Below are 8962 nucleotides of genomic sequence, written 5' to 3'. Positions count from 1 at the left end.
AGGGTCATGGAGGGTCTTGAGGAAGGTTTTTTTGTTTGTTTGTTTTTGCTTTTACTTGAGGAAGGTATATAAATAATTTGTGGTAGAGGGGCATACTGGTGTAGTTTTAAAAGATAATGGCAGATTATTTAACACGTCTCCCATCAAGAAGAGGGGGTCTACGTCCTCTCTCCTTGAATCTGAGTGGGCTCTGGCTATCCTGAAACCACCGTGTCTGAGGAAGCCCCAGCTACATTGAGAGGTCACATGTATGCACTTTGGTTTACATTCCCAACTAAGCCATTCATTCTTAGAGTAATATCAGCCCAGGACCTAGATATGTGAGTAAACAAGTCTCCGGATAATTCTAGTCATAAACCAATTAGAGTCACTTCCAGCTATTTGAGTCCTCTCAGCTGAGGCCTCAGAAAATGTGGAACCTAGTCATCTTCACTGTGGCATGTTCGAATTCCTGAACCGCAGGATCTGTGAGCAAAATGAAATAATTCTTTTTCACCACTAATTTTGAAATTCTTTGTAAACAGAATAGCGGCAACTGTTAATGTTTAGCTAGACATAATGAAAACCCAAAAAATATTTACAATTGAGAAGGGTAAAATAAAGGACATTCTAAACTATTAATTGAATTATACATATTATTTAACTGGATATAAATTACTACTCAAAGCATGGGTTCATCATACCACGTGATCAATAAACTCAACCAACAGTTTTCTTTCTCTTTGAATTACTGTAAAATTACCTTTCTAAAGCAGAGTGCCTGGTTAGTTTACTTCATTTAATTTAGTCATATTGTTTATGTCAAGTTATCGTTTTTACTTTTCTCAATAAAAAAGTACATTATTTCACCATGATGCCATTTTCATACCAAATTAAAGCCTCTTTAAATGGTGAATTATCATTACAAAAATAAAGTTTTGTCTTTTCTACTGTAAAAATAATTAAACATGACTTTTTTTTATAATGATAGCACTGTTTTTTTAATATAACAATATGGTTTTTATAACAATATGCATGGGATCATTGCTTTCTGCATATTAAAATTGAATGTCATAATTTTCATTGATAACAGAGCACTGAAAAGATAATCAAAATAAAAACATGTGCACAAATATTTTATTGTTATGCTTGCTTATCCAAAAGATTCAGGGTATGCATGTGTAGATTTGTGGATTCCAGCTGATAAACACCAGTCTGCATACTTTATCCAGTGTCTATATTACATGAATCTAAAAATGAATTAGATTCATAAAAAAATAAATTATTTATTTAAAAAAAATGAATATAGTTATTGGGCCTATTTTATTATATTCCCTTTTTTTTTTTAACTTTTGATGATTTACAGAGCAAATTACCTTCTCATTAAACAATTAATACACACACTGTTTTGTGACATTGGTTGCCAACCCCACAATGTATCAACGCTCCCCCTTCTTGACCTTGGCTTCCCCATTACCAGCTTTCCTGTTCCCTCCTGCCTTCTTGTTCTTGCCCCTGGGTTGGTGTGCCCATTTAGTCTCATTTTGTTTTATGGGTCTGTCTAATCTTTGGCTGCAGGGTGAACCTCAGGAGTGACTTCAGTACTGGGTTAAAAGCGTGTCAGAGGCCATACTCTCAGGGTTTCTCCAGCCTCTGTCAGACCACCAAGTCTGGTCTTTTTTTGTTCTACATTTTTTTCTAGCTCTGTCTGGGACCCTCTATTGTGATCCCTCTCAGAGCTGTTGGTGGTGGTAGCTGGGCACCATCTAGTTGTGCTAGACTCAGGTGTAGGCTGTGGTACTTGTGGTCCGTTAGTCCTTTGGGCTAATCTTTTCCTTGTGTCTTTACTTCATTCTTCCTTGATTCAGACAGGGTAAGACCAGTGGAGTATCTTAGAGGGCTGGTCACAAGCTTTTAAGACCCCAGACGCTACCCACCAAAGTAGGATGTAGAACATTTTCTTTATAAACTTTGTTATGCCAATTGAGCTAGACGTTTCCCAAGAGAATCGTCCCCAGACCTCAGCCCAGTAATTCAGTCCCTCAGGGAGTGAAGCTTCCATGACCCTACTTTGGTCAAGTTGCGCTGGCTTCCCCAGTATTGTGTAGCGTCTTACCCTTCACCAAAGTTACCATTTATCTATTGTCTAGTTAGAGTTTTTCCCTCAAAAATATGGAACGCTTCATGAATTTGCATGTCATCCTTGAGCAGGGGCCATTCTAATCTTCTCTGTATGACTCCAATTTTAGTATATGTGCTGCCAAAGTGAGCACTTTCTATTATATTCTTATATATATTATATTCTCTATGTTCTTATGTATGTCTACTCAATACAAAAATATGTGGAAGTTGTTTAAAAAAATTATCACTGTGGTTGTAAAGATAAAAACAGTACTATTTGCCTTTGATAAATGTTTACTAGGCTCCTAGTCCTGTAGTAAGAGCTTTGCATGAATTAATTAACTAACTTTTTGTCATTCTTATTATCCCTGCTTTGTAAAAAATGAAGCCAAGTCTTAGAAAAATTAACTAACTTGCCAAAAAACACAGAATTGGGTTGTAAATATTAGAGCAGTATTGGAATCCAGGCTGCTGGAGGTTGAAGCCAGATTTTAGCCAGGTGCCTCAGAAGAAAGCACTGGAGACCTGCCTCCAAAAGGTCAGAGCTTTGAAACCCTGTGGAGCGCAGCTCTGCTCTGTGCACAAGGGGTCACCATGAGGCGGAATCGGCTCCATGGCAACGCGTTTGGCTTGTTTTTTTGATTACTCCAAGGTTACCACTCAATAGCTGTCACACTAATTTAACCTCGTTTTATCCAAAGTTTAACATGCACAAATATACATACAAGTCAGTAACTAAGGAGATTAGTCATAAAGCAAGTGCTTAAACTTTTTTAAAGTTTCTACTCTTCAGTTGTTCTTTTGACTCTTTGTTCTGGCCTTATTTACATTATGGGCTAAAATAAACAAGTACCAATTTTTTTTGGTTCATAGTTCCTGATATATTGAATTTTAAGTAATTCTTTAAGATGGTAGTAAAAAAAAAAAAAAAATTTTTTTTTTTTTTAAAAAGGGACCCTAAATTTCCACAGATTACAATGAATTGTGTTAAAGATTTATTAAATGATTTTCAAAGCCAAATGTTCCAATATTATAGGACCATGCTTTTCATGGACTAACATTGAGTTGTTATAGGGAGATTTAACTTCATTATAGTTACTCAATGTTACTGAATCAAAGTCTTCTGATTTGATTGCTCAGTGTTAGTCACCATATAACAGATGAAATTTTTTTTTTTTAGAGGCTGGTAATTCCCCATAGGCCCATGAGGTAATTTATGAAAGGAAACTGTTGTTTACTACATTTATCATCTTAGTCTTTGTTGCACCATATATTTCAACAACAACTTTCTAAATTTAGTAAAAAGGAAAATGATGTCACAGTATGACTCCTATTTGAAATTCCTAAAATTTAGTTATTTTCATTTTCACAGAGCATGAAACACTGATTTTCAACATCTGTGCTCTTTGGAGGTTATTGAACTGCAAATAATCATTATAGTATCATTTACCTACACTTTGCCTACATTTGTAGCTAAAAAGTATCAATTTGATTCTCTCGAATTTCTCAAATTAAAAAAAAAAAAAAAACCATTGCGGAGCACAAAAGTATTTATGAGAATAAACAAAAACTATATAAGTAGATTCAGAAAGTTTAAAACCCATTCCAATCTATTTTTAAATGTGTGCAAAATTAGGGAAAGTAAATATTCTTAGAAAAATTTAATTCACTGGACAGTAACTTTATTTATGAGTCTCGTTGACCTGGGAAGTTTTAAAGACACTTTCATATAATTGAGCCAGTTTTGAAGCTCTTAAGTTTTCAGATACAAAATACATTTTCAGAATAGGACAACAAATGACAATGAAACAGTGGTTATTTGAGCAAAGTCCTGTTATTTGTCTTCTGGAAACTGATTTAAAAATCATAAAGATAACAAGAAAATTTTATGGACTAATTTTTTATATTCTTATGACATTTGGAAAATAATTTAAATTATGCATTCAATTTTTTTCTATAGTCTTCTTAATTTGATTTTACCTTAAGAAACATTACAAAATAGCATTTTTATGTTGATTATTTTCGTGTTTTGTTTTCATTCTCTTGTAAGTTTAAACAGTACGTATCAAGCTGATTATGATTAGGAAGAAGTTTCTTGTACTAGAAAACATGCTAAATCTTATGTAAAAATAGGCAAAGTAAGTAATTTTACTATACACACAGAAAAAAAAAAAAACACTATTACTGAATCCAAGATAAATGTTCCAAGAGTTATCAACAGATTCTAAAGGGAAGAATAACATTTTATGAAAATATAAATTCTTCCCATTAACAGTGCTTTATAATGCTATTAAAATACAAACTTTTCTAGAAAAAAATTTAGATCTTTAGAATTTCTTAATTAAATATAGCTTATAGAATCATATATTTACCCAGAGTGAAAGAAAGGGATATTCTTTTTTTTTTTTTTTATTGTACTTTAGATGAAGGTTTACAAAATAAACTAGCTTCTTATTAAACAATTAGTACACACATTGTTTTGTGACATTGGTTAACAACCCCACGACATGTCAACACTCTCCCTTCTTGACCTTGAATTCCCTATTGCCAGTTTTCCTGTCCCCTCCTCCTTCTAGTCCTCACCCCTGGGCTGGTGTGCCCATTTAGTTTCATTTTGTTTTATGGGCCTGTCTAATCTTTGGCTGAAGGGTGAACTTCTGAAGTGAATTCTTTACTGAATGTCTGTGGGTCATACTCTCGGAGTTTCCCAGTCCCTGTTAGAACTTTGTTCTACATTTTTCTCCATCTCAGTCCAGGACCCTCTATTGTGATCGATGTCAAGGCAGCCAGTGGTGGTAGCTGGGTACCATCTAATTGTGCTGTCAGCCTGGTGGAGTCTGTGGTACATGTGATCGATCCATTAGTCCTTTGAACTAATCTTTCCCTTGTGTCTTTGGTTTTCTTCATTCTCCCTTGCTCCAGATGGGGAGAGACCAGTGGAGTATCTTAGAGGGCCACTCACAAGCTTCTAAGACCAGAAGGGATATTCTTTTATTCTACATTAGTAATTGCCCTCATATATATTATATCAGATTGAGGTAATAGGAAAGTGAAAATATTTGTTATTTATCAATAATATTTGCAAATAAAACAGAATTTTGCTATTAAGAAAGGATATATAAATGGGAAAGTGTAGATTTTTACTTTGCTGAATAACACCAGATAATTTCTTCAATATCCATTTCATTCTGTGGCTAAAAAGTGCCTTTTAATTTATATTTCTCCGAGCCAACCATCAATTCCAATGCATCATTTAGACAGTCTATGACTATTTCACATTCTCACGGCCTTATCCAGCTCTGTGTTCAGGCAAAATAAAAATTTCCCCAGGGATATCACACTGGGAGAGCCACTGAAGAGATTTTGAAATAGGGCCAGGATCTAAAATGAGATACCGGCTGGGATCTAGGGGGAATCCCGGATTTCCCCCATTAGGTAGCCATTCATGAGACCAATGTCCTGTAAATGAGGCCAAAGCAGCCATATACCGGGTGGCAAAAACAAGTCATTAATATGGGGTAAGTTGTGGATGAAGTAACTTTGAGGATCATGAACTTTGCTGAAACGTCCATGTAAAATCATTGTCAGAAGAGAGTACTCAAAAGATATCTAACAAATAAAGATTAATGCTACCAGGAAGGAAAAACTGAATAACATAGATATTAATACTTTGCACAAAGAATGGGACCTGAAATGAAAACACTTGAAATTGGGAAGACCAAAACCAAAACCAAACCCACTGTTGTCGAGTCGATTCCGACTCATAGCGACCCTACAGGACAGAGTAGAACTGCCCCACAGAGTTGCCAAGGAGCACCTGACGGATTTGAACTGCTGACCTCTTGGTTAGCAGCTGTAGCACTTAACCACTGCGCCACCAGGGTTTCCATTAGGAAGACATACAAATATTATTTAAAAAAATATAGAGCATTTTAAAAGGTGTTAAAGTACTAAAATGAATATTAATTTTTCTTAGTCATTACGTTGATGCAAGAAGCACTGCCTGTTTTTTCTTTTTTTTTGCCCACTATTGGGAAGACATAGTGGGCAAAAAAAGAAAACACAGGCAAATATTATTTAAAAAAATATAGAGCATTTTAAAAGGTGTTAAAATACTAAAATGAATATTAATTTTTCTTAGTCATTACGTTGATGGAAGAAGCACTGCCTGTTTTTTTCTTTTTTTTTTTGCTCACTATTGGGAAGACATAGTGGGCAAAAAAAGAAAAAACAGGCAATGCTTCTTGCATCAACGTAATGACTAAGAAAAATTAATATTCATTTTAGTATTTTAACACCTTTTAAAATGCTCTGTTTTTTTTTTTTTAAATAATATTTGTATACCACAGTTGTCAGTCTATGGAAGTATTATATTCTGGCTAACAGAGATTGATCTCTTTGAGGGAAAAAATAAAAATTATAATTTTTACTCCTAAAAATAGTATTTGGATTTTTTATTCATTTTAATATCTAAAACTTTTTTTTTTTTTTAACATCTTTCAAGAACCTCCTTACAAACCATAAAGTTAAACAAAAGCAGCAAATGTTAAGGATAATCTGGTTAAAGAAAACATTGTATTTTATGAGTTAAATTATAACTCCCAGGTTCTTAAAACAGAAATCTATAAACTTGCCAAGATCGTTTTTATACTTTATCACATGCACATTAGTTTGTTCTTGAAAAGATTCAGAAAACCTTTTCTGTTTTCTATAACTAAGAAACCCTGGTGGTGTAGTGGTTAAGAGCTACGTCCGCTAACCAAAATGTAGGCAGTTCAAATCCACCAAACGCTCCTTGGAAACTCTATCGGGCAGTTCTACTCTGTCCTACAGGGTAACTACGAGTCGGAATCAACTTGACGGCAGTAAGTTCGGTTTTTTATAATGGCATTAAAAATTCATGTTATTTTTCAATCTGCTAGCTATAAGTGAACTTGATAAAGAACTCTACATAATCCCCAATCTGATAAGAAAATCTTGAATATCTCCCTGCAGTAGCTATTGATGGCACACCCAGAAGCCATGCTGTCATTCTGAATAGATCCATCTGACTTATCAATTAAAAGTAAGGTAGTTCCCTGGGATCAAACATACACAGATGTTTAAGACTTATGGTACAAATTAGAGTAAAAAAGTAGTCTTAAAAGAGCCAACCTGTTTAAAATGCAAAATTGTCTTTTAAAAATTCTCCTTATGGAAACACTGCTCTCAGTGAAGTTTTGTCTACGCTGGTAATCATTCTCGATGAGATTTGCCAATGTTTACTGTCTATCCCCACTGGAAAGAAGGAAAATGGATGTTTTCCATCTGCAGCAAATAGAATCAAAACAAATGTATTTAAATTGGAAACATTTGTGGCTAAAAGAGCTGTTCTCCATGAAAACATCTGGTTGCACTTTTAAGTCATTGCCAAATAAACGCATGCTGGAAAATCTATTTTATGCCACACATGGTCACCCATGTAGATGTAGCCTAAACCTGTTTTTGTTTGAGGTCAACACCCTATTTTAGGACGAAAAGTACAGATTTGTGAGTGTGCAGTGATTTTTTTTTTTTTTTAAACAATACTGCTGAAATGGCCATGGAAGTTTGAGCATGTCTACTTTCTTTCAGACAGGGAACGAATATGACACAGTCCTTTTGCTATTTCTCAGGTAGATAATGCAAAGATTGAAATAATGATGGTTCTGGGGCAGATCAAATAGCTACTTACTTGTGAACAGAGACTGCTTGTGGTTTCTCATTTCAGCCAACTCTGGTTGTTATTTTTCCTTATTTACATAGACTCAGATAATCATTGAAAAGAGGTGAAGAGATGGAATTTCAGATTATTTAGTTGACTGTTGTTGTTAGTTGCCATTGAGTTTGCTCCAACTCACGGGGACCTTCTGTATAACAGAATGAAGAGGTAACAGGGTTCTGAGCCATCTTTATGATTGTTGGCATGTTTGAGTCCATTGCTGTGATTACTGTATGAATTCATCTTACTGAGTCTTTCCCTTGTTTTTACTGACCTTCTACCAAGCACAATGTCCTTCTATAGTGATTCTTCTTTCCTGATGACTGTCCAATGTAATTGAACCGAAGTCTGATTTACTTGTTAGGGTAAGTAACGCCCAGTGGCTTAGTACAATAGAAGTTTCTTTGTTACTCAAGCCTAATGCAGATGTTCCTGGTTGGTAGGCAGCTTTTTACGTTGACATTCAGGGATACAGGTCTTTCAACTCTGTGTCTTTCACAATCACTAGGACTCAGCGACTTGTAAAGGTTGTTCTGTATCTAGTCATCAGATAGTTTAAATGATCATGCTGGAGATGTTATATGCCGAGCCTGGAAGCATGGATAACACTTCGTCCCTCATCTCACTGATTACGCCTAATGAAAGGAAGGCTCGGAAATGTACTGTAGCTGTATGCCAGGGAAAAGAGGATACAGGCATTAGTGAAAGCCAAGTTGTTTCTGCTACACCAAGGAGAGGTAGTAAATTGAAGCTCTTCAAATATTAAAACACAATATTTTATATATTGCACTGGGTTATTGGGGTATATGTATATAAATCCTCACAACTGAACAAATAAGTAATATCATGGTACATGAAGAAAAGATTGAAGTTGACAAAGATTTCGTTTCACTTGAATCCAAAATCAACACCCATGGAAACAGCAGTCAAGAAATCAAAAGATGCATTGCATTGGGAGTATCTGCTGCAAAAGACCTCTTTAAAATGTTGAAAAGCAAAGATGTCACTTTAAAGACCTCAAAAAAATTTTGGAAGACTAAGGTGAGCCTGACCCAAGCCTTGGCATTTTCAATTGCTTCATATGCATGCAAATGCTGGATGATGAGTAAGGAAGACCGAAGA

General features: G+C 35.0%; 1 non-coding gene across 1 annotated transcript; it reads right to left on the bottom strand.

The window, feature by feature from the left end:
* Positions 1-2145: 2145 nt before the first annotated feature.
* LOC126082301 (U6 spliceosomal RNA) lies at positions 2146-2252 on the bottom strand. The gene has a single exon (XR_007518538.1). It is a non-coding gene; the product is annotated as a U6 spliceosomal RNA (small nuclear RNA).
* Positions 2253-8962: the final 6710 nt, after the last annotated feature.

The sequence above is a fragment of the Elephas maximus genome, chromosome 8 (assembly GCF_024166365.1).
Source record: "Elephas maximus indicus isolate mEleMax1 chromosome 8, mEleMax1 primary haplotype, whole genome shotgun sequence".
Classification (NCBI taxonomy): domain Eukaryota; kingdom Metazoa; phylum Chordata; class Mammalia; order Proboscidea; family Elephantidae; genus Elephas; species Elephas maximus.
Note: the sequence above shows the minus strand (reverse complement) of the source record. Positions and strands in the feature narration are given on the sequence as shown.